Consider the following 25132-nt stretch of genomic DNA (forward strand, 5'->3'; position numbering starts at 1 on the left):
TTGAATAGGATGGTCATGACTCCCCCATGAGATCCCTTTCTATATGCACCCTTCCACCAAAGAGGAAGGGTGTGATTACAAACCATACCAGCATCTCTCCCTGAATCACATTCACCACCAAATCATGAAGAGAGAAGTTGGTCTCAGCAGGGACATATAGACATTGCTCTTTGAAGATGTGGATTGTGATAGAATGCACAGCAGGGCACTCTATACCTCAGAAAGACATCTGTCAGGCAGGGTCTAGGGCAACACTTTGCCTGAATGGAGGACAGTGGGCAGCTTTTCAGAACTCCATGTACATGAATTCCTAAGAAAGCATTTCATGGTGCTTTATATCCTGGCTCCCTGTGTCCCCAGAAGCCCTGTGCGCAGGCCAGGCTTCAACATAGAGCTCATTCCTAGCAATAATTAATGCTGTGCTCTACATACCATGGCCCTCAAATTTGCATGCCACATTCAGGAAAGCAGTGTGCCAGGACTGCTCCTCAGTTGTACATAAATGATGCTCACCCCCCTGTGTGAAAACTCAGAATTTCATTGCTGTGGGTTCAGCTATATGGGTAGATATCCTTCTGCACTGTGCTGGATACTTCCTGTCTTCAATCATTGCATAATGGATTCATGTGTTGAGACATAGCATTCTGCAACTGGAACTAGCAGATGTGGGCCAGAAGGGCAGAAGGAATGCATAAGGTGTTTTAAAAGCTGAAGTGTCTTTTGAACACAAACCACATACCTATATGAAGATGTCACAGCAAAATATATATGAGTTTGTCCCAGATTCAAGAATAATCCCAAACTCAAGACATGCCACACATCCCACCCTCCAGAAACTATCTCTTGTAAGCATGTTCAGAATGGGGGACCCAGACAAGTGGTGACTGCCTCAGTTGTGTCAATTATGAGAACTCATAATGCCTAGAAAGGACATTATAACATAAAAGTCATCCTAAATAAGATTATGCTGAGGCCAAATGGAATGGAAAATCCTGTGGCAGGATCCAGGGGATTCATGTAGCCAATGGAGAGTGATGGATTTATGACTTGAGGTGACTGATCATTTGACTCCTGGGTTTGGCTCTTCAATGTCCTTAGGCAACCAAATGTCCAGACATGCTCATGATGTGGGGCTTTGTATGCTGAACCATAACTCCTTGGCCTTTTCATGCAATAGACAATTTAGATGGTGCCTTGCCCAAAGAAGATCAGAGCTCCTCTTCCATACACACTCTTGCCAATAAAGTTCACATCTTTGGAAACCAGGAAGCATCTCTCCATAAGGCCCCACTGGACTGATGGTCAGGAAGAAATGAGTGGACACTGCAGAGGACATCTATATATCCTTGTTAGGAGATGGTGATGTTGATGCAATGCACACCAGGCCATTGAACATGCCAGGTATTTTCTGTGGGTCTCCATATGGAAGCATCTGGGGAGGAGTTTTGCCTACCAGGTAACTGTTGGTCAGCTCCCCAGAGGTCCACTAAAATTCTTGCTGAGGAAGAATTATATTCCATGGTTCAATGGGCTTTGATTACCATGTCTTATATAGACCTGGCCAATCCCAGGATGCCAAGCCCACCCGTTCCTCAAAAGCCAAAGGCCAAGCTTACCAGCCATTGCTTATGATGCTGTATGCAACATGATCGAAAAAAACTGACCCATTCATTTGGAGAGAATGTGTAGCAAGAATGCTGCCTAGTGGTGCATGTGCAATGCTCAGACACATGTTGGGGCCGGTTTTCCCAAGATAGCATATACACATACAGGCTGAGGGCTTTGGGTGCCAGGCTGCAGCACTCCCGCTACCCCTCAATCCTTGCTGGAATCATGAGTCAGGCCCCATGAATTCGAGTATCATGCACATGGCCCACCAGGTCAGGGCCAAAGGGGAAAGGTATTGTCATAGCTTCCCTACCTTTCTCGATACAGACCCCATGCCCAAACAAAGATTCCACCTGGCATATGGTGGGAAATTGGCCCCATATGGGAATAGGCCCTGAGCCAGGTGCCCAAATGGCCAACCTGTGCTTCATAAACGATCTCTTGTAAGCAAGTTGAGCTGGCGGAAAGAAGACAGAGGCTCGTGGAGACTGCCTTGGTTGGGTCAATGATGAGAACTCATATGGTCTTGAACAGAGATGATGACATAAAAATCATGCTCAATAAGATTACACTGAGGCCCAATCGAAGAGACAATCATGAAGTGGGATCCAGGAGACCATGGGGCACTTGGAAATTGCAGGCAAATTGGGATTGAGGTGACCAATCCCTCAAGGCTCCCAGTGTGGCTCTCCCCAGGCTTGGGGGCTTGAATGTGACCAAATTGGGCTCGTGCAATGGTGATTTGTGTGCTCGTAACTAGTTACTCTGGATACACCTCATTTGCAGCCTTGGATTAGCTCCCTTGATGTCCATGTGTCTTTCAGTGGAACATCATCGTGACAGGGTCTCGAGGCAGCACCAATAAGAAGAGGTGAGTGCATCCCTGTGCTCATACACTGAGGCAAGGGATTGCGTGGTCCTCCAAGGGATCCTCTTTCCTGCCAGCCTGTAAGCTGTGTTCTCCACTGTAGGAAGGCTGTCAGGTTGATGTCAGAATCACTGAGGCCCTTGGAGGAATGCGAGGTACGGCAGTGGGCATTGGAGCCCCCCACCCATGACCTCCTACGGGGAAAAGTTCCCACCAAAATTTCATGCAATGGGTGATGGAGGAAGATGCTGGGACTGGGGCTACCTGGCTGGACACTAGATAGCTTTGGCATAGCACGTAGATGGTGTCCAAAAATTGCTGGAAACATGGACTGGACCTCGGGTGGCATTCGGGCTCCTGACTCCTAGATCTTCACCATTGGCCATGACTTATGGATTCATGTCCTTATGGGGCCTGTGGGAATTCCCCAAACTGGTTGGCACTTGGCCTGATGATAGCCTTTTGGTTGGCGCCATGAGACAGGGCATGCTGGGGTTCTTGACTTGTGGCCCAATTCCCAATGAGGTTGAAGTCACTGGGGAACCATGGTAGCCCCTCTCCTAGCAATAACCTTAAGTGCAAAGACAGGAAGGGATGAGGTGTCCAAATGGGAGACATGAAGGAGCGCTGGTTGTGGATGGTGATGGACACTGGCGGGATGCATGCCATATCCCAGGACACCCAACTAATTTTTGTGTTGGGTCCCCCGGGCAGCATCTGTGACCTGTTCCAGGACACCATGCCTGCCCATCCATGGCAAAGCCCAAGGCTGGCCCCGCCAGTGATGTCCCAGGATTCTGCATGCCCCAGGCCCACAAAGGGGTGTCCCAATTGCACTGTGAGGGGTCATGTGTGGCTGCCCATGTGCCTGATGCTGCAGCCTCCATGATCAGTTTCCTGTGGGGCTCTGATTTCCCTGGTGTCCAGTGGAGCCACTGGACTGAAGCTGAGGGACTTGGCGCCACGCTGGAGCCTTCCTTCCTGCCATCCCAGGATTTTTGCTGGTGTCTGAATGCAGTCCACCACCACCCTTTCTGAGCTCTCTCCCAATGGCAAAAGGTGAAGTACGACGGGGAAGTGCATTCTCATGGCTGAATTGCATCTTTCTGCACAGAGCCTGTGACAGGACATAGAACCCACCTGGTTCAGGGAGGGTAGATTGGCCCAGCTTCAGGAATAGGTCGCAAGCCAGAAGAAAAATTGCCAACCTGCGCTTCACAAACAATCTGTGTTAACCATGTTGAGCCAGAGGGCTGAAGACAGAGGCATGTAGGGACTGCCTTAGTTGGGTCAATAATGAGAATTCATATGGTCATGAACAGAGATGATGACTTAAAAATTATGCTCAATAGGATTCTGCAGAAGCCCAATGGAGGCCATTGCACTGAAGTACAATCCTGGAGAATCCTGTGGCCCTGGATTACCACTGGAACCAGGGGCTCAAGGTGACAAATCCCTCCGGGTTACCAAGGGGGTTCTCCTTGGTCTATGGACCTCCACATGCCTAAGACCTGTTCTGGCCCTGGGGTGTTGTGTGTCCATTGCTAGTGCTTCTCGACTCATCCCTGGGAACCCAACTAAGCTCCCTCAGCGTCCTTGTGTCTTTCAGTGGGACATCACTTTGTGACCACTTTCTCACCATTGACCCCACCATGGGAGGAGAGTGGATGCCTGTGTGAGTACCTGGAGACCCAGTGCACATGGGCATTTGGTGAAGCTGACCTCAGGGCAAGGCAAGCCATCTTGTGGGACTGGGGCTCAAACATCGCCCCAGAGAGGTGGCGTGTCCTTGAAACTCTACCCTGGACAGTAGGCTGTCTGGAAAAAACTGGTCACCTGCAACACCTTAAAGGGATGCCACAGTCCCCCGTGGGATCCTCTCAATTGACAGACCATAGGCTATGTTTTCCAGTGTGGGATGGCTCTCAGGTTAATGTCAGAATCACTGTCTCCCTGGGAGGCACCAGAATTGCTGTGGTGGGCATTGCAGACAGCCAAGGCAACCGACTGTGGGGATTCCGCCGATTTTCCTCACAATGGGCATTGGAGGAAGGGGCCGGGCCCAGGGCTTCATGGCTGGACACTAGAACTTTTGGAATAAGGGGTAGAATGTATCTGGAAAATGCTCACAGCTTGCCCGGACCCAGAGTGTCACATAGGCTTCTGGCTCCAGGTTCTTCACCATTGGCCCAGTCCAATGGTCATGTGTCCTTAAGGGGCCCATGGGTCATCTCACAGCTGGATGGGGCTTTGCCTGACAATGGCCCTTGGGTCAGTACCATGAGTCAGGGCAGGCTGGATATCTGGACTGGTGCCCCCGAGTCCCAGTGAAGTTGAAGTCGCTGGGGAAACGTGCTGGCCCCTCACCCTTCCCTCACTGTAATCTCAAAGACAGGAAGGGATGGGGTTTCCACACAGAAGTCATGGAGCAGCGCTGATGGAGACAGTGTTGGACGCTAGTGGGATGCCCATCAGGCCCTGATGCCCCAAGGGATGTTGGCACTGCGTTTGCATGGTAGCGTTGGTGGGCCCTTCTGGGGCCCCATGCCCGCCCATTCCTGGCAAAACTCAGGGCCACTCCATGAAAGGAAGGCCCAGGTTTCTGCCTGCCACCTACTCGCCAAGGTCTGTCCCAACCACGTTGCAGGAGGACCTGTGCCTGCTGTAGCAGCCTCCATGCTCAGATTCCTGTGGGGTTCTGAATTACCTTTTTTCCAGTGGAGCCACAGAGTCTGAGGGCCTTGTGGACATGCTGCAGCCTTCTTTCCTGCCAGACCAGGATTGCAGAATTGTGTCATGAATGCAATTCCAGCCCCGCACATTCTGAGATCCCTCCCATTGCCACAGGTGAGGTCTGAGGGGGAAGGCGTTTGTCATTGCTGACCTGCCTCTCTCTGCACAGATCCCACACCCTGACCGAGATCCCACCTGGCGCATGGAGGGGAATTTGGCCAATCATCTGGAACAGACCCCGAGCCAGGGGCTCTCATGGCCACCAAGGACATCACAATCCATTTCTGGTAAGCATGTTGAGCTGGTGGGTAGAAAGCAGAGGTGGGTGGGGACTGCCTTGGTTGGGTCAGTGATGAGAACTCATAAGGTCTCAAAGACAGATGATTACCTACAAATTATGCTCAATAGGATTAAGCTGAGGCCCAATGGAGGGCACTGCACTGAGGCAGGATCCTGGGGAACCCTGTGGCCCTGGCGTAGCACTGGCACCTGGGGCTCGAGGCAACTGATCCCTCGAGGTTCCTCAGTGCTGCACACCCAGGACTCTGAAACTCAGCACACCTAAGACGTGCTCCCGCCCTGGGGCATTGTGTGCCCATTACTAGTGCTTCCCAGGACTCATCCCTGGGATCCCAACTGAGCTCCCTCGGTGTCCTGGTGTCTTTCAGTGGGACGTCGTCTTGGCAACCAGGGTCTCACCATTGAGCCCACCATGGGAGGAAAGTGGATGCCTGTGTGAGTACCCGGAGACACAGTGCCCTTTGGCGGATTGGCGAGGCTGCCCTCAGGGCAACTCCAGCCATCTTGTGGGACTGGGGCTTTGTCCTCGCCCCAGAGGGCTGGTGTGTCCCTGAAAGTCTGCCCTGTGCTGTGGGCTGTCTGGAAAACACAGGTCACCAGCGACACCTGCAAGGGATGCCATGGTCCCCCATGGGATACTCTTACTTGACAGCCCATGGGCCACATTTCCCAGTGTGGGTGGTGCTCTGGTTGATGTCAGAATCACTAATGCCTTAGTAGGCATGCGAGGTGATGCGGTGGGCAATGCATACGGCCAATGTGACAACCTGCGGGTAAGAGATGCACCCAAATTTCACATTACGGACTTTGGAGGAAGGGGTCAGGTCCGGGGCTACCTGGCTGGACACTAGACAGCTTTGGCATAAAGGTTAGACAGTATATGAAAAATGTTGGCAGCATGGCCCAGACACCAAGTAGCATGCGGGCTTCTGCCTCTGGATTGTTCAACACTGGCACTGTCTGGTGGTTGCATGTCCTTATGCGGCCCATGAATCATCCCACAGCTGGAAGGGGTTTTGCCTGACAATGGCCCTTTGGTTGGTGCCACAAGCCAAGGCACGCTGGGATTCTTGACTTGTGACCCCGTGTGCCAGTGACTTTGTAGTCGCTGGGGAACTGTGCTGGCCCCTCACCCTTTCCTCATCATAATCTCAAAGGCAAGAAGGGATGAGGTGTCCCCACAGGAGCCATGGAGCAGCACTGATGGAGACAGTCTTGGATGCTAGTGGGATGCTGGACAAGGCCCTGATCCCCCAAGGGATCTTGTCATTGCATTGGCGTGGTAGCGTTCGTGGGACATTCCGGCGCCTCATGCCCGCCCATTCCTGGCAAAACGCAGGGCCGGTCCCTGCCACCCAAGACCTGGGATTCTGCCTACCAAAGAACCACCAAGGTCTATCCCAATCACACTACGGGAGGACCTGTACGTGTGGCCTGGTGCCTGCTGTGGAGGCCTCCATGCTCAGATTCCTGTTGGGCCCTGAATTCCCTTGTTTCCAGTGGAGCCACAGAGGCTGAAAGCTTTGTGGACACACTGCAGCCTTCCTTCACGACAGACCAGGATTTTTCTGGCATCATGAATGCAGACCCAGCCCCGCCCATTCTGATATCCCTCCCATTGCCACAAGGTGAGGTCTGATGGGGAAGTCGGTTGTCATTGCTGACTTGCCTCTCTCTGCGCAGATCCCACAGCCCAACCAAGAATCCACATGGCGCACGGAGGGGATTTTGGCCCACCTTTGGGAACAGGCCCCGAGCCAGGGGTCCTCATGGCCACCCTGCTCATCACAGACCCTCTCTAGTAAGCATGTTGAGCTGTGGGTAGAAGGCAGAGGCGGGAGGGGACTACCTTGGTTGGGTCAATGATGAGAACTCATATGGTCCCAAAGACAAATGATGACCTAAAAATTATGCTCAATAGGATTATGCTAAGGCCCAGTGGAGGGCACTGCACTGAGGCGGGATCCTGGGACCCTGTGGCCCTGGCATAGCAATGGCACCTGGGGCTTGAGGCCACCGATATCTCGAGGCTCCCCGTGGGGCTCTCCTAGGTCACTGGGCCTCCACGCACCTAAGACATGCTCCCGCCCTGGGGCGTTGTATGCCCATTACTAGTGCTTCCCGGGACTCATCTCTGGGAACCCAACTAAGCTCCCTCCCTTTTTCAGGTGACTTTCAGTGGGACATTGTCTTGGTGATCATGGACTCGCCATTGAGCCCACCATGGGAGGAGAGTGGATGCCTATGTGAGTACCTGGAGACCTAGTGACCTTGGGCCGATTGGCGAGGATGCCCTCTGGGCAACACCACCCATATTGTGGGACCTGGGCTACGTCACTACAGCAGAGGGCTGACATGTCCCTGAAAGTCTGCCTTGTGCAGTAGGCTGCCTAGAAAAAACTAGTCACCCAGACACCTGAAAGGGATGCCATGTTCCCCAGCAGGATCCTCTTCTTGAGGGACCATGGACCACATTTCCCAGTGTGGGAGGGTGCTCTGGTTGATGTCAGAATCACTAATGCATTAGTAGGCACACGAGGTGTTGTGGTGGGCATTGCAGATGGCCAATGTGACCTCCTGCATGGAAGCGGTACGCCCAAATTTCATGCAATGGGCTTTGGAGGCAAGGGCTGGACCCAGGGTTACCTGGAAGGGCACTAGACAGCTTTGGCATAACGGGTAGATGGTATCTGAAAAATGCTGGCAGTGTGGCCCAGACCTGAGTGCCAACCAGTCTCCTGCCCCTGAGTTCTTCACCATTGGCATGGTCTGGTGGTCTCGTGTCCTTATGGGCCTCAGGGGTCGTCCCGCAGCTGGATGGGGCTTTGCCTGACAATGGCCCTTTGGTCGGTGCCACCAGTCAGAGCACGCTGTGGTTCTTAATTTTGACCCCGAGTCCCAGTGAGTTTGAAGGCACTGAAGAACCGTGCTGGCCCCTCACCCTTCCCTCACTGTAATCTCAATGACAGGAAAGGATGAGGTGTCCCCATGGGAGCCATGGAGCAGCACTGATGGAGACAGAGTTGGATACTGATGGGATGTCCATCAGGGTCTGATCCCCAAAGATATCTTGGCATTCCGTCTGCGTGGTAGAGTTTGTGTGACCTTCCAGCGCCCCATGCCCACCCATTCCTGGCAAAACACAGGGCCATTCCCTGCCAGTCAATGACTGGGATGCTGTCTGCCATCGACCCACCAAGGTCTGTCCCAATAACACTGTGGGAGGACCTGTGCATGTGGCCTCGTTCCTGCTGTGGAGGCCTCCATGCTCATATTCCTGTTGGGCCCGAATTCCCTTGTTTCCAATGGATCCACAGAGGATAAGGGGCTTGTGGACATGCTGCTGCCTTCCTTCCTGCCAGGCCAGGATTGCAGGATTATGTCATGAATGCAGTCTCAGCCCCACCCATTCTGAGATTCCTCCCATTGCCACAGGTGAGGTCTGATAGGGAAGGCATGTGTCATTGCTGAACTGCCTGTTTCTGTGCAGATCCCCCGCCCCAACCAAGATCCCACCTGGCACCAGGAGGGGAGTTTGGCCCATCTTCTGGAATAGACCCTGAGCCAGGAGCCCTCAGGCCACACTGTGAATCACAAACCCTCCCTGGTAAGCATGTTGAGCTGATGGGTAGAAGGCAGAGGCGGTAGGGGACTGCCTTGGTTGAGTAAATGATGAGAAATCATATGGTCTCCAAGACAGATGATGACCTAAAAATTATGCTCAATAGGATTATGCTGTGGCCCAATGGAGGCCACCTCACTGAGGCGGGATCCTGGGGACCCCTGTGGCCCTGGCTTACTGCTGGCACATGGGGCTCAACTCGACCAATCCCTCAAGTCTCCCCAGTGGCGCTCTCCCCAGTCTCTGACCCTCCGTGCACCAAAGACATGCTCCTGCCCTGGGACATTGTGTGTCCATTACTAGTGCTTCCCGGAATTCATCCCTGGGAACCCAACTAAGATCCCTAGGTTTTGGGTGTCGTTCAGTGGGACCTCGTCTTGGTGACCAGGGACTTGCCACTGTGCCCACCATGGGAGGAGAGTGGATGCCTGTGTGAGTACCCGGAGACCCAGTGCCCTTGGGCCTATTGGTGAGGATGCCCTCAGGGCAACTCCAGCCATCTTGTGGGACTGGGGATTCATCATTTCCCCAGAGGGCTGACGTCTCCCTGAACATCTGCCTTTTGCAGTAGACTGTCTGGAAAATACAGGTCACCCATGACACCAGCAAGGGAAGCCATGGTCCCCCACAGGATCCTCTTGATTGATGGCCCATGGGCCTGTTTTCCCAGTGTGGGAGGGCAGACTGGTTGATGTCAGAATCACTGATGCCTTAGTAGGCATGCGAGGTGCTGAGCTGGGCATTGCAGACGGCCACTGTGACTTCCTATGTGGAAGCGGTGCAACCAAATTTCACTCAATTGGCTATGGAGGAAGCGGCCAGGCCGGGAGCTCCCTGGCTGGACACAAGACAGCTTTGGTATAACGGGGAGACAGTGTCTGAAAAATTCTGGCAGTGTGGCCCAGACCTCGAGTGGCATGCAGGCTCCTGCCTCTGGATTGTTCACCATTGGCACCGTCTGGTGGTCATGAGTCATTATGGGGCCCGCGGGTCATCCCACAGCTGGATGGGGCTTTTCCTGACAATAGCCCTTTGGTCAGTGCCATGAACCAGGCAACCTGGTGTTCTTCACTTGTGATCCCGAGTCCCAGTGACTTAGAAGGGGCTGGGGAACCGTGCTGGACCCTCACCCTTCCCTCACCATAATTTCAAAGACGGGAAGTGATGAGGGGTCCCCATAGGAGCCATGAAGCAGTGCTGATGGAGACAGTGTTGGGTGCTGGAGGGATGCCCATCAGCGCCCTGATGCCCCAAGGGGTCTTGGTGTTGCATGTGCATGGTAGCATTCGTGGGCCCTTCCTGGACCCCATGCCCACCCATTCATGGCAAAACGCAGGGCCAGTCCCTGCCAGCCAAGGCCTGGGATGGTGCCTGCCACCAACCAGTTAAGGTATGTCCCAATCACACTGCAAGAGGACCTGTGCATGTCCTGGTGCCTGTGTAAGCCTGGTGTGCAGGCCTGGTGCCTGCTGGGGGAACCTCCATGCTCAGAATCATTTGGGGCTGAAATTCCCTTGTTTCCAGTGGAGCCGCAGAGGGTGAGGGCCTAGTGGACACACTGCAGCCTTCCTTCCTGCCAGGCCAGCATTGCACGATGCCAACATGAATGCAGTCCCGGCCCCCCACATTCTGAGATCCCTCCCATTGCCACAAAGTGAGGTCTGATGGGGAGAGTGTGTGTCAATCTTGAGCTGCCTCTCTCTGCGCAGATCCTGCGCCCCAACCGAGATCCCACCTGGCACCTGGAGGGGAGTTTGGCCCATCTTCGGGAACAGGCTCTGAGCCAGGGGCCTCCATGGCCACCCTGTGCATCACAAACCCTCTCTGTTAAGCAGATTGACCTGGCAGGTAGAAGGCAGAGGCGGGTGGGGACTGCCTTACTTGGGTCAATGATGAGAACTCATATGGTCTCGAAGACAGATGATGACCTAAAAATTATGCTCAACATGATTATGCTGAGGCCCACTGGAGGGCACCGAACTGAGGCAGGATCCTGGGGACCCCTGTGGCCATGGCGTAGCGCTGGCACCTGGGCTAGAGGCGACCGATCCCTCGAGGTTCCCCAGTGGGGTTCTCCCTGGTCTCTGGGCCTCCACATGCCTAAGACGTGCTACTGCCCTGGGAAGTTGTGTGCCCATTACTAGGGCTTCCCGGGACTCATTCCTGGGAAACCAACTAAGATCCCTCAGTGTCCTGGTGTCTTTCAGTGGGACATCGTCTTTGTGACCAGGGTCTCACCATTGAGCCCACCATGGAAGGAGAGTGGATGCCTGTGTGAGTACCCGGAGATCCAGTGACCTTGGGCCAATTGGCGAGGGAGCCCTCAGGGCAATGCCAGCCATCTTCTGGGACTGGGGCTTCGTCCTCACCCAGAGTGCTGGAATGTCTCTGAACATCTCCCCTGTGCACTAGGGTGTCTGGAAAAAACAGATCACCCGCAACACCTGCAAGGGATGCCATGATCCCCCCCGAGATCCTATTACTTGATGGCCCATGGGCCACGTTTCCCAGTGTGGGAGGGTGTTCTGGTTGATATCAGAATCACTGATACCTAAGTAGGCACGTGATGTGCTGCAGTGGGCATTGCAGACGGTCAATGTGACCTCCTGCCTGGATGCAGTGTGCCCAAATTTCACACAATGGGCTTTGGAAACAAGGGCCGGACTCAGGGTTGCATGGACAGACAATAGACAGCTTTGACATAACGGGTAGATGATATTTGAAAAATGCTGGCAGCGTGGCCCAGACCCAAGTGGCATACGGGCTCCTGCCCCTGGGTTCTTCATGATTGGCACCCTCAGGTGTTCGCCTGTCCTTATGGAGCCTGTGGGTGGTCCCGCAGCTCGATGGTGTTTTGTCTGACTATGGCCCTTTGATCGGTGCAACGAGCCAAGGCACGCTGTGGTTCTTGACTTGTGACCCCGAATCCTACTGAGTTTGGAGGCACTGGGGAACCGTGTTGGGCCATCACCCTTCCCTCACCGTAATCTCAAAGATGGGAAGGGATGAGGTGTCCCCACAGGAGCCATGGAGCAGTGCTGATGGAGAAAGTGTTGGATGCTGATGGGATGCCCGTCAGGGCCCTGTTCCTCCAAGGGATCTTGGCGTTGCATCTGCGTGGTAGGGTTCATGGGACATTCCAGGGCCCCATGCCCACCCATTCCTGGCAAAATTCAGGGCCGGTCCCTGCCAGCCAAGGCCCAGGATTCTGCCTGCCACTGACCTGCCAAGGTCTGTCCCAATCACGCTGTGGGAAGACCTGTGCATGTGGCCTGGTGCCTAATGTGGCAGTCTCCATGCTCAGACTCCTGTGGGGCTTGAATTCCTTTGTTTCCAGTGGTGCCACAGAGCCTGAGAGCCTTGTGGACATGCTTCAGCCTTCCTTCCCGCCAAGCCAGGATTGCAGGATTTCATCATGAATGCACTCCCAGCCCCACAGATTCTGAGATCCCTCCCATTGCCACAAGGTGAGGTCTGATGGGGAAGGCATTTGTCATTGCTGAGCTTCCTCTCTCTGCGCAGATCACACACCCCGACCAAGATCCCACCTGTCGCATGGAGGAGAGTTTGGCCCATCTTCAGGAACACACCCCGAGCCAGGGGCCATCATGGACACCCTGCGCATTACAAACCCTCTCTGGTAAGCATGTTGAGTTGGTGGGTAGGAGGCATAGGAGGGAGGGGACTGCCTTGTTTGGGTCAATGATAAGAACTCATATGGTCTCGAAGACAGATGATGACCTAAAAATTATGCTCAATAGGATTACCTAAGGCCCAGTGGAGGGCACCAAACTGAGGTGGGATCCTGGGAACTCCTGTGGTCCTGGCGAAGCTCTGGCAAGTGGGGTTCGAGGCCACCGATCCCTTGAGGCTCCCCAGTGGGGCTCTCCCGTGTCTCTGGGCCTCCACACACCTAAGACCTGCTCCCGCCCTGGGGCATTGTGTGCCCATTACTAGTGCTTCCTGGGACTCATCCCTGGAACCCAACTAAGCTCCCTCGGTGTCCTGGTGTCTTTCGGTGGGACGTTGTCTTGGTGACCAGGGTCTCGCCATTGAGACCACCATGGGAGGAGAGTGGATGCCTGTGTGAGTACCTGGAAATCCAGTGCCCTTGAGCCGATTGATGAGGGAGCCCTCAGTGCAATGCCAGCTATTTCTGGGACTGGGGCTTCATCCTTGCCCCAGAGGGCTGGCATGTCCCTGAATGTCTGACCTTGAACTTGGCTGTCTGGAAAAAACAGGTCACCCACAACACATGTAAGGGATGCTCTCCCCAGTGTGGGAGAGCGCTCCAGTTGATGTCAGAATCACTGATGCCTTAGTAGACACTCGACCTGCTAGAGTGGGCATTGCAGATGGCCAATGTGACCTCCTGCGTGGAAGTGGTGTGCCCAAATTTCACGCAATGGGCTTTGAGGCAGGGGCCGGACTCGGGGATACCTGGATGGACACTAGAGCTTTGGAATAACTGGTAGACAGTATCCGAAAAATGCTGGCAGTGTGGCCCAGACCCAAGTGGCATGCAGGCTCCTGCACCCAGGTTCTTCACCATGGACACCCTCTGGTGGTGGCATGTCCATATGGGGCCCGTGGGTGGTCCCGTAGCTAGATGGGGTTTTGTCTGACAATGGCCCTTTGGGTGATGCCACAATCAAAGGCACGCTGTGGTTCTTGACTTCTGACCCTGAGTCCTACTGAGTTTGAAGGCGCTGGGGAACCGTGCAGGCCCCTCACCCTACCCACACCATGCTCTCAAAGATGGGAAGGGATGAGGTGTCCCCACAGGAGCCATGGAGCAGTGGTGGAGACAGTGTTGGATGCTGGTGGGCTGCCCGTCAGGGCCCTGTTCCCTAAAGGGATCTTGGTATTGCGTCTGTGTGGTAGCATTCATGGGCCCTTCTGGGGCCCCATGCCCATACATTCATGGGGAACACATGGCTGGGCCCTGCCAGCCAAGGCCCGGGTTTCTGCCTGCAACCGACCCACCAAGGGTCTGTCCCAATCATGCTGTGGGAAGACCTGTGCGTGTAGCCTGGTGCCTGCTGTGGCAGCCTCCATTTTCAGATGCTGTGGGGCTTGAATTCCCTTGTTTCCAGTGGAGCCACAGATATTGAAGGCCTTGTGGACACGCTGCAGCCTTCCTTCTCACCAGACCAGGATTGCAGGTTTGAGTCATGAATGCAGTCCCAGCCCCGCCCATTCTGAGATCCCTCCCATTGCCACAGGGAGGTCTGATGGGGAAGGTATTTGTCATTGCTGAGCTGCCTCTCTCTGTGCACATCCCGGGCCCCAACTGAGATCCCACCTGGCACACTGAGAGGAGTTTGGCCTATCTTCAGGAACAGGCCCCGAGCCAGGGGCCCTAATGGCCACCCAGATCATCACAAACACTCTCTGGTAAGCATGTTGAGCTCACGGGTAGAAGGCAGCGGCGGGAGGGGACTGCTTCTGTTGAGTCAATGATGAGAACTCATATGGTCTGGAAGACAGATGATGACCTAAAGATTATGTTCAATAGGATTACCTGAGGCCCATTGGAGGGCACCGAACTGAGGCAGAATCCTGTGGACCCCTGTGGCTCTCGTGTAGTGCCGGTACCTGGGGCTTGAGGCGACCGATCACTCGAGGCTCCCCAGTGGGCTCTCCCCAGTCTCTGAGCCTCTGCACATGAAGGATGTGCTCCCGCCCAGGAGTGTTGTGTGCCCATTACTAGTCCTTCCCGGGATTCATCCCTGGGAACCCAACTAAGCTCCCTCGGTGTCCTGATGTCTTTCAGTGGAATGTCGTCTTGGTGACCAGGGTCACCATCTTGTGGGACTGGGGCTTCGTCCTCTCCCCAGAGGGTTGGCATGTCCCTGAACATCTCCCCTCTGCACTAGGCTGTCTGGAAAACACAGGACACCCTCGAAACCTGCAAGGGATGCCCTGAACCCCGGGAGATCCTATTACTTGAAGGACCATGGGCCACGTTTCCCATCAACTCTGGTTGATGTCACAATCACTGATGCCTTAGCAGGCACGTGACATGCTGCGGTGGGCATTGCTGACGGCCAATGTGACCTCCTGCCTGGAAGTGGTGCACCTAAATTTCACGCAATGGGCTTTGGAGGCAGGGACCAGACCTGGGGTTACCAAAATGGACACTAGACAGCTTTGGTATAATGGGTAGATGGTATCTGAAAAAACCTGGCAGCATGGCCCGGACCCCAAGTGGCATGCCGGCTCCTGCCCCCAGTTTCTTCACAATTGGCACCGTCTGGTGGTCACGTGTCTTTATGGGGCCCATGGGTCATTCTGCAGCTCAATGGGGTTTTGTCTGACATTGGTCCTTTGGTTGGTGCCACATCCCAGGACACGCTGTGCTTTTTGACTTGTGACCCCGAGTCCCAATGAGTGTGAAGGCACTAGGGAACTGTGCTGGCTCCTCACCCTTCCCTCACCATAATCTCAAAGACGAGTAGGGATGAGGTGCCCCCACAGGAGACATGGAGCAGTGGTGATGGAGACAGTGTTAGATGCTGGTGGGATGCCCATCAGGGCCCTGTTCCCCCAAGGGATCTTGGCATTGCATCTGCGTGGTAGTGTTCGTGGGCCCTTCTGGGGCCTATACCTGCCTATTCCTGGAAAAAACACAAGGCAGGTCCCTGCCAGCAAAATCCCGGGATTGTGTCTGCCACAGACCCGCCAAGGTCTGTCCCAATCACACTGCAGGAAGACCTGTGCATATGGCCTGGTGCCTGCTGTGGCAGCCTCCATGCTCAGACTTCTGTGGATCTTGAATTCCCTTGTTTTCTGTGGAGCCACAGAGGCTGAGAACCTTGTGGACACACTGCAGCCTTCCTTCCTGCCAGGCCAGGATTGCAGGATTGCGTCATGAATGCACTCCCAGCCCCACGGATTCTGAGATCCCTCCCACTGCCACAAAGTGAGGTCTGATGGGGAAGGTGTTGGTCACTGCTGAGCTGCCTCTCTCTGCGCAGATCCCAAGCCCTGACCAAGATCCCACCTGGTGCACGGAGGGGAGTTTGGTCCATACTCGGGAAGTTGCCCCGAACCAAGGGGCACCCCCATGGCCACCCTACACATCACAAATGCTCTCTGGTAAGCATGTTGAGCTGGTGGGTAGAAGGCACAGGTGGGTGGGGACTGCCTTGTTTGGGTCAATGATGAGAACTCATATGGTCTCGAAGACAGATGATGACCTAAAAATTATGCTCAATAGGATTATGCTGAGGCCCAGTGGAGGGCACCACACTGAGGCGGGATGCTGGGGACTGCTGTGGCCCTGGAAAAGTGCTGGCTCCTGGGGCTCAAGGCCACCGATCCCTCGAGGCTCTCCAGGGGGGCTCTCCCTGGTTTCTGGGGCTCTACACGCCTAAGACGTGCTCCTGCCCTAGGGCGTTGTGTGCCCATTACTAGTGCTTCCCGGGACTTATTTCTGGGAACCCAACTAAGATGCCATGGTGTCCTGGTGTCGTTCAGTGGGACGTTGCATTAGTGACCAGTATCTCGCCATTGAGCCCACCGTGGGAGAATGAATGCCTGTGATACCCGAGACCAAATGCCCTTGGGCGATTGGCGAGGCATGTTCTAGGACTGGGATTTCAACCTCGTCCCGGAGAGCTGGCGTGTCCCTGAACATCTGACCTGTGCACTAGGCTGTCTGGAAAAACAGGACACCCTTGACACCTGCAAGGAATGACACAGTCCCCCAAGGGATCTTACTTGACAGCCCATGGGCCACATTTCCCAGTGTGGGAGGGCACTCCAGTTGATGTCAGAATCACTGATGCCTTAGTAGGCAAGCAACATGCTGCGGTGGGCATTGCAGATGGCCAATGTGACCACCTGCATGGAAGCAGTGAGCCCAAATTTCACGCAATGTGCTTCGGAGGCAGGGGCTGTGCCGGGGGTTACCTGGATGGACATTTGACAGCTTTGGCATAACGGGTAGACGGTACATGAAAAATGCTGGTAGCATGGCCCAGACCCCAAGTGGCATGCAGGCTCCTGCCTCTGGGTTCTTCACCGTTAGCCCCATCTGGTGGTCGCATGTCCTATGGGCCCCAGGGGTCGTCCTGCAGCTGTATGGGGCTTTGTCTGACAATGGCCCTTTGGTCGGTGCCATGAGGCTGGACACACTGGGGTTCTTGACTTGTGACCCCAAGTCCCAGTGAGTTTGAAGGTGCTGGGGAACCGTGCTTGCCCCTCACCCTTCCCTCACCATAACGTCAAAGACAGGAAGGGATGAGGTGTCCCCATGGGTGCCATGGAGCAGCGCTGATGGAGACACTGCTGGATGCTGATGGGATGCCCATCAGGGCCCTGTTCCCCTAAGGTGTCTGGGCCTTGCATCTGCATGGTAGCGTTCATGGGCCCTTACGTGGCCCCAACCTGCCCATTCCTGGAAAAACGCAGTACCGGTCCCTGCTAGCCAAGGCCTGGGATTTTGTCTGCCAATGACCCGCCAAGGTCTGTCATATCATGCTGCAGGAAGACCTGTGCATGTGGCCTGGTGCCTGCTGTGGCAGCCTCCATGCTCAGAGACCTGTGGGGCTTGAATTCCCTTGTTTCCAGTGGAGCCACAGAGGCTGAGGGCCTTGTGGAAGCAGTGCAGACTTCCTTCCCGCCAGGCCAGGATTTTTCTGGCATCATGAATGCAGTCCCAGCCTCGTGCATTCTGAGATCCCTTCCACTGCCACAAGGTGAGGTCTGATGGGGAAGGCGTTTTGTCATTCCTCAGCTGCCTCTCTCTGCAAAGATCCCACGCCCCCACTGCGAACCCACCTGGCACACGGAGGGGAGTTTGGCCCATCTTTGGGATCAACCCCAAGCCAGGGGCCCTCATGGCCATGCCACACATCACAACACCTCTCTGGTAAGGATGTTGAGCTAGAGGGTAGAAGGCAGAGGCGGGTGGGGACTGCCTTGGTTGGGTCAATGATGCGAACTCATATGATCCCCAAGACAGATGAAGACCTAAAAATTATGCTCAATAGGATTACATTGAGGCCCAGTGAAGGGCACCTCACTGAGGCGGGATCCTGGTGACCCCTGTGACCTGGCATAGCGCTGGCACCTTGGGATCGAGGCCACCGATCCCTCGAGATTCCCCAGTGAGATTCTCCCTGGCCTCTGTGCCTCTGTGTGCCTAAGATGTGCTCCTGCCCTAGGGCGTTGTGCACCTATTACTAGGGCTTCCCGGGACTCATTCCTGGGAACCCAACTAAGCTCCCTTGGTGTCCTGGTGTCTTTCAGTGACCAGGATCTTGGTGACCAGGGTCTTGGTGACCAGGGTCTCGCCATTGAGCCCACCATGGGAGGAGAATGGATGCCTGTGAGTACCTGGAGATTAGGGCCCTTGGGCCTATTGGTGAGGGAATCCTCAGGGCAACACCAGCCATCTTTTGGACTTAGGCTTCGTGTTAACCCCAGAGGGCTGCTGTATCCCTGAAGGTCTCTCCTGTGCACTAGGCTGTCTGAAAAACACAGGTCACCCGCAACACCTGCAAGGGATGCCACAATCCCCTGTGAGATCCTCTTCCTTGTCAGCCCATGGGCCACATTTCCCAGTGTGGGAGGGCACTCCAGTCGATGTCAGAATCACTGATGCCTTAGTAGGCATGCGACATGCTGCAGTGAGCATTGCAGACGGCCAAGGTGACCACCTGTGTGGAAGCGGTGTGCCCAAATTTCACACAATGGCCTTTGGAGACAGTGGCCTGGCCCGGGGTTACCTAGCTGGACACTAGACAGCTTTGGCATGGCAGGTAGACGGTACCTGAAAAATGTTGGCAGGGTGGCCCAGACTCTGAAGGCATGCGGGCTCCTGTCCCCAGGTTCTTCACAATTGGCACTGTCTGGTGGTCACGTGTCCTTATGGGACCCTTGGGTCGTCCCACAGCTTGATGGGGTTTTGTCTGACAAAGGCCCTTTGGCAGGTACACAAGCCAGGGCACAATGTGGTTCTTGACTTGTGACCCCGAGTCCCAGTGAGTTTGAAGGTGCTGGGAACCATGCTAGACCCTCACCCTTCTCTCACCATACTCTCAAAGATGGGAAGGGATGAGGTGTCCCCACGGGAGCCATGGAGCAGTGCTATGGAGACAATGTTGGATCCTGGTGGGATGCATGTCAGGGCCCTGATCCCACAAGAGATCTTGGTGTTACGTCTGTGTGGTAGCACTCGTGGGCCCTTCCGGGGCCCCATGCCCATTCCTGGGCCCATTTCCCCTTCCTGGCAAAATTCAGGGCTGGTCCCTGCCAGCCAAGGCCGGGATTCTGCCTGCCACTGACCCACCAAGATCTGTCCCAATCATGCTGTGGGAGGACCTGTGCATGTGGCCTGGTGCCTGCTGTGGCAGCCTCCATGCCAAGACGCCTGTGGGGCTTGAATTTCCTTGTTTCCTGTGGAGCCACAGAGGCTAAGAGCCTTGTGGACACACTGCAGCCTTCCTTCCCGCCAGGCCAGGATTGCAGGATTGCATCATGAATGCAGTTCCAGCCCTGTGCATTCTGAGATCCCTCCCATTGCCACAAGGTGACGTCTGATGGGAAAGGTGTTTGTCATTGCTGAGCTGCCTCTCTCTGTGCAGATCCTGCGCCCCGTTCAATATCCCACCTGGTGCACGGAGGGGAGTTTGGCCTATCTTCGGGAATTGGCCCCAAGCCAGGGCCCTAATGGCCACCCTGCACATCACAATCCCTCTCTGGTAAGCATGTTGAGCGGGCAGGTAGAATACAGAGGCGTGTGGGGACTGCCTTGGTTAGGTCAATGATGAGAACTCATATGGTCTCGAAGACAGATGATGACCTAAAAATTATGCTCAATAGGATTACACTGAGGCCCAGTGGAGGGCACCACACTGAGCCTGGATCCTGGTGACCCCTGTGGCTTTGGCATAGCGCTGGCATCTGGGGCTCAATGCGACCAATCCCTTGAGTGTCCCCAGTGGGGCTCTCCCCGGTCTCTAGGTCTCCATGCACCTAAGACGTGCTCCCGCCCTGGGGCATTTGTGCCCATTACTAGTGCTTCCCGGGACTCATCCCTGGCAACCCAACTCAGCTCCCTTGGTGTCCTGGTGTCTTTCAGTGGGATGTCGTCTTGGTGACCAGGGTCATGCCATTGAGCCCACCATGGGAGGAGAGTAGATGTCTATGAGTACCCAAAGATCCAGTACCCTTGGGCCAATTGGTGAGGAAGCCCACAGGGAAATGCCAGCCATCTTGTGGGACTGGGGCTTCATCCTGGCACCAGAGGGCTGGAGTATCCCTGAACATCTCCATTGTGCACTGGGGTGTCTGCAAAAAAACAGGTCACCCACAACACCTGCAAGGGTTCCACAGTCACCCGCGGTATCCTCTTACTTGTCAGCCCATGGGTCATGTTTCCCAGTGTAGGAAGGCATTCCAGTTGATGTAAGAATGACTGATGCCTTAGTAGGCAAGCGATGTGCTGCCGTGGGCATTGCAGACAGCCAATGTGACCTCCTGCTTGGAAGTGGTGCGTCCAAATTTCATGCAATGGGCTTTGGAGGCAGGGGCTGGGCCCAGAGTTACCTGGATGGACACTAGACAGTTTTGGCATAACGGGTAGATGATGCCCGAAAAATTCAGGTAGCATGGCCCAGACCCCAAGTGGCATGTGGGCTCCTGCCTCCATGTTCTTCACCATTGGCACCTTCTGGTGGTTGCATGTCCTTATGGGCCCAAGTCGTCCCGCAGCTGTATGGGGCTTTGTCTGACAATGGCCCTTTAGTCGGTGCCATGAAGCTGGGTATGCTGGGGTTCTTGACTTGTGACCCTGAGTCTCAGTGTGTTTGAGGGTGCTGGGGAACCATGCTGGCCTCTCACCCTTCCCTCACCATAATCTCAAACACGGGAAGGGATGAGGCATCCCCACAGGAGCCATGGAGCAGTGGTGATGGAGACAGTGTTGGATGATGGTTGGGTGCCTGTCAGGGCCATGTTCCCCCAAGGGATCTTGGCGTTGTATCTGCATGGTAGCATTCGTGGGCCCTTCTGGGGCCCCATGCCCGCCCATTCCTGGCAAAATGCAGGGCCACCTCCCTGCCAGCCAAGGCCCGGGATTCTGCCTGCCACCGACCTGCCAAGGTTTGTCCCAATCATGCTGCGGGAAGACCTGTGCATGTGGCCTGGTGCATGATGTGGCAGCCTCCATGCTCAGACGCCAGTGGGTCTTGAATTTCCTTGTTTCCAGTGGAGCCACAGAGGCAGAGAGTCTTGTGGACATGCTGCAGCCTTCCTTCCCACCAGGCCAGGATTGCAGGATTGTGTCATGAATGCAGTCCCAGCCCCGCGCATTCTGAGATCCTTCCCACTGCCACAGGTGAGGTCTGATGGGGAAGGCGTTTGTCATTGCTTACCTGCCTCACTCTGCGCAGATCACGCACCCCGACTGAGATCCCACCTGGCACACGGAGGGGAGTTTGGCCCATCTTCAGGAACAGGCCCCAAGCCACGGGCCCTCAAGGCCACCCTGCGCATCACAACCCCTCTCTGGTAAGCATGTTGAGCGGGCAGGTAGAACACAGAGGCGTGTGGGGACTGCCTTGGTTGGGTCAATGATGAGAACTCATATGGTCTCGAAGACAGATGATGACCTAAAAATTATGCTCAATAGGATTACACTGAGGCCCAGTGGGGGGCGCCAAACAGAGGCAGTATCCTAGGGACCCCTGTGGCCCTGGCATAACGCTGGATCCTGGGGCTCGAGGCCACTGATCCCTCGAGGCTCCCCATTGGGACTCTTCCCAGTCTCTGGGCCTCCTTGTGTCTAAGACGTGCTCCCGCCCTGGGGCATTGTGTGCCCATTACTAGTGCTTCCCGGGACTCATCCCTGGGAACCCAACTAAGCTCCCTTGGTGTCCCAGTGTCTTTCAGTGGGACGTCGTCTTGGTGACCAGGGTCTCGCCATTGGGTCCTCCGTGGTAGGAGAGTGGATGCCTGTGTGAGTACCGAGAGATATAGTGTCCTTGGGCAGATTGTCGAAGGAGCCCTCAGGACAACGCCAGCCATCTTGTGGGACTGGGGCTTCCTCCTCAACCCAGAGGGCAGGCGTGTCCTTGAACATCTCCCCTGTGCACTAGGGTATCTGGAAAAAAAGGTCACCTGCGACACCTGCAAGAGATGCCATGAACCCCCGCGAGATCCTCATACTTGACTGCCCATGGGCCCCTTTCCGAGTGTGGGTGGGAACTCTGGTTGATGTCAGAATCACTGATGCCTTAGTAGGCATGCTATGTGCTGTGGTGGGCATTGCAGACGGCCAATGTGATCTCCTGCCTGAAAGCGATGCGCCCAACTCTCACACAATGGCCTTTGGAGACAGGGACCAGACCCGGGGTTACCTGGATGGACACTAGACAGCTTTGGCATAACGGGTAGACGGTATCTGAAAAATGCTGGCAGGGTGGTCCTGACTCTGAGTGGCATGTAGGCTCCTGCGTCCGGGTTCTTCACCATTGTCACTGCCTGGTAGTCACGTGTCCTTATGGGCCCCAGGGGTCATCCTGCAGCTGTATGGGGCTTTGTCTGACAATGGCCCTTTGAATGGTGCCACAAGCCAGGGCACGCGGGGTACTTGACTTGTGACACCAGGACCCAGTGAGTTTGAAGGCCCTGGGGAACTGTGCTTGCCCCTCACCATTCCCTCACCATAATCTCAAAGTCGGGAAGGGATGAGGTGTCCCCACCGGAACCATGGTGCAGTGGTGATGGAGACAGTGTTCGATGCTGGTGGGATACCCGTCAGGGACTTGTTCCCCCAAGGGATCTTGCTATTGTGTCTGCGTGATAGCGTTTGTGGGCCCTTCTGGGGCCCCATGCATGCCCATTCCTGGCAAAACTCAGGGCTGGTCCCTGCCACCCAAGGCCTGGATTCTGCCTGCCACCAACCTGCCAAGGTCTGTCCCAATCACGCTGCAGGAAGACATGTGCGTGTGGCCTGGTGCCTGCTGTGGCAGCCTCCATGCTCAGATGCCTATGGTGCTTAAATTCCCTTGTTTCCAGTGGAGCCTCAGAGGCTAAGGGGCTTGTGGATATGCTGCTGCCTTCCTTCCCACCAGGCCAGGAATGCAGGATTGTGTCATGAATGCACTCCCAGCCCCACGGATTCTGAGATCCCTCCCATTGCCACAAGGTGAGGTCAGAAGGGGAAGGAGTTTTGTCATTGCTGAGCTGCCTCTCTCCACGCAGATACCACGCCCCCACCGAGATCCCACCTGGTGCATGGAGGGACATTTGGCCCACTGTCGGGAACAAGCCTCAAGCCAGGGGCCCCCATAGCCATGCCACACATCAAAAAACTTCTCTGGTAAGCATGTTTAGCTGGCGTGTAGAAGGCAGAGGCGGGTGGGGACTGCCTTGGTTGGGTCAATGATGAGAACTCATATGGTCTCGAAGACAGATGATGACCAAAAATTATGCTCAATAGGATTATGCTGAGGACCAGTGGAAGGCATGGCACTGAGGCAGGATCCTGGGGACCCCTTTGGGCCTTGCGGAGCACTGGCACCTGGGGCTCGAGGTGACAGATCCCTCAAGCCTCCCCAGTGGGGGTCTCCCCGGTTTCTGGGCCTCTGCACGCATAAGACGTGCTCCCACCCTGGGGAGCTGCGTGCCCATTACTAGTACTTCCCAGGACTCATCCCTGGGAACCTAAACTCCCTTGGTGTCCTCGTGTCTTTCAGTGGGATGTCGTCTTGGTGACCGTGGTCTTGCTATTGAGCTGACCAAGGGAGGAGAGTGGATGCCTGTGTCAGACCCCAGAGACCCGCTGACCTTTGGCCTACAGGCGAGGCAGCCCTCAGGGAAACTCCAGCCATCTTGTGGGACTGGGGCTTCGTCCTCGCCCCAGAGGGCAGGTGTGTCCCTGAAAGTCTGACCTGTACACATGGTTGTCTGGAAAAAACAGGTCACCCGCGACACTTGTAAGGGATGCCATGGTCCCCCATGGGATCCTCTTACTTGACGGACCATGGGACACGTTTCCCAGTGTGGGAGGGCACTCCAGTTGATGTCAGAATCACTGATGCCTTAGTAGGCACACAACATGCTGCGGTGGGCATTGCAGACGAACAGTGTGACCACCTGCATGGAAGCGGTGCTCCCAAATTTCACAAATGGGATTTGGAGGCAGGGGCCTGGCGGGGGTTACCTGGATGGAGACTAGACAGCTTTGGCACAACGGGTAGACGGTATCCGAAAAATGCTGGCAACGTGGCCCAGACCCCGAGTTGTATACAGGCTCCTGCCGCCAGGTTCTTCACCATTGGCACCGTCTGGTTCTCGCGTGTCCTTGTGGGCCCCCGGGGTCATCCCACAGCTGTATGGGGTTTTGTCTGACAATGGCCCTTTGGTTGGTGACACGAGCCAGGGCAGGCCTGGGTTCTTGACTTGTAACCCTGAGACCTAGTGAGTTTGAAAGCACTGGGGAACCGTGCTTGCCCCTCACCATTCCCTCACCGTAATCTCAAAGATGGTAAGGGATTAGGTGTCCCCACCAGAACCATGGTGCTGTGCTGATGGAGACAGTGTTGGATACTGGTGGGATGCCCGTCAGGGACCTCTTCCCCCAAGGGATCTTGGCATTCCGTCTGCGTGGTAGCATTCATGGGCCCTTCTGGGGCCCTATGCCTGCCCATTCCTGCCAAAACACAGGGCCGGTCCCTGCCAGCCAAGGTCCAGGATTCTGCCTGCCACTGACCCACAAATGTCTGTCCCAGTAACACTGCAGGAAGACCTGTGCATGTGGCCTGGTCCTGCTGTGGCAGCCTCCATGCCTGAGCATTCTTGGGAGGCTTGAGTTCCCTTGTTTCCAGTGGAGCCACAGAGGCTGAGGGCCTTGTGGACCAGCTGCAGTCTTCCTTCCAACCAGGCCAGGATTGCAGGATTGTGTCATGAATTCAGTCCCAGCCCTGCGAATTCTGAGATCCCTCCCATTGCCACAAGGTGACGTCTGATGGGAAGGCGTTTTGTCA

The 25132-nt window shown here is 55.3% G+C and overlaps 14 non-coding genes across 14 annotated transcripts; all 14 read left to right on the top strand.

Annotated features, from left to right (window-relative positions):
* The first annotated feature begins 895 nt into the window (after positions 1–895).
* Positions 896–975, top strand: LOC122469779. The gene has a single exon (XR_006293665.1). It is a non-coding gene; the product is annotated as a small nucleolar RNA SNORD115 (small nucleolar RNA).
* A 1132-nt stretch (positions 976–2107) lies between these two features.
* LOC122469746 lies at positions 2108–2188 on the top strand. Its single transcript, XR_006293629.1, has one exon. It is a non-coding gene; the product is annotated as a small nucleolar RNA SNORD115 (small nucleolar RNA).
* Positions 2189–3763: 1575 nt separating this feature from the next.
* Positions 3764–3844, top strand: LOC122469757. Its single transcript, XR_006293641.1, has one exon. It is a non-coding gene; the product is annotated as a small nucleolar RNA SNORD115 (small nucleolar RNA).
* A 1708-nt stretch (positions 3845–5552) lies between these two features.
* On the top strand, positions 5553–5633 carry LOC122469768. Its single transcript, XR_006293654.1, has one exon. It is a non-coding gene; the product is annotated as a small nucleolar RNA SNORD115 (small nucleolar RNA).
* A 1732-nt stretch (positions 5634–7365) lies between these two features.
* On the top strand, positions 7366–7446 carry LOC122469761. The gene has a single exon (XR_006293646.1). It is a non-coding gene; the product is annotated as a small nucleolar RNA SNORD115 (small nucleolar RNA).
* A 1726-nt stretch (positions 7447–9172) lies between these two features.
* LOC122469774 lies at positions 9173–9253 on the top strand. Its single transcript, XR_006293659.1, has one exon. It is a non-coding gene; the product is annotated as a small nucleolar RNA SNORD115 (small nucleolar RNA).
* A 1761-nt stretch (positions 9254–11014) lies between these two features.
* Positions 11015–11095, top strand: LOC122469754. Its single transcript, XR_006293638.1, has one exon. It is a non-coding gene; the product is annotated as a small nucleolar RNA SNORD115 (small nucleolar RNA).
* A 1732-nt stretch (positions 11096–12827) lies between these two features.
* On the top strand, positions 12828–12907 carry LOC122469769. The gene has a single exon (XR_006293655.1). It is a non-coding gene; the product is annotated as a small nucleolar RNA SNORD115 (small nucleolar RNA).
* Positions 12908–14584: 1677 nt separating this feature from the next.
* LOC122469771 lies at positions 14585–14664 on the top strand. Its single transcript, XR_006293657.1, has one exon. It is a non-coding gene; the product is annotated as a small nucleolar RNA SNORD115 (small nucleolar RNA).
* Positions 14665–16288: 1624 nt separating this feature from the next.
* Positions 16289–16369, top strand: LOC122469748. The gene has a single exon (XR_006293631.1). It is a non-coding gene; the product is annotated as a small nucleolar RNA SNORD115 (small nucleolar RNA).
* Positions 16370–18065: 1696 nt separating this feature from the next.
* LOC122469760 lies at positions 18066–18146 on the top strand. Its single transcript, XR_006293644.1, has one exon. It is a non-coding gene; the product is annotated as a small nucleolar RNA SNORD115 (small nucleolar RNA).
* Positions 18147–19899: 1753 nt separating this feature from the next.
* LOC122469752 lies at positions 19900–19980 on the top strand. Its single transcript, XR_006293636.1, has one exon. It is a non-coding gene; the product is annotated as a small nucleolar RNA SNORD115 (small nucleolar RNA).
* A 1729-nt stretch (positions 19981–21709) lies between these two features.
* Positions 21710–21790, top strand: LOC122469747. The gene has a single exon (XR_006293630.1). It is a non-coding gene; the product is annotated as a small nucleolar RNA SNORD115 (small nucleolar RNA).
* Positions 21791–23522: 1732 nt separating this feature from the next.
* On the top strand, positions 23523–23602 carry LOC122469767. The gene has a single exon (XR_006293653.1). It is a non-coding gene; the product is annotated as a small nucleolar RNA SNORD115 (small nucleolar RNA).
* Positions 23603–25132: the final 1530 nt, after the last annotated feature.

Source organism: Prionailurus bengalensis, chromosome B3 (assembly GCF_016509475.1).
Source record: "Prionailurus bengalensis isolate Pbe53 chromosome B3, Fcat_Pben_1.1_paternal_pri, whole genome shotgun sequence".
Classification (NCBI taxonomy): Eukaryota; Metazoa; Chordata; class Mammalia; order Carnivora; family Felidae; genus Prionailurus; species Prionailurus bengalensis.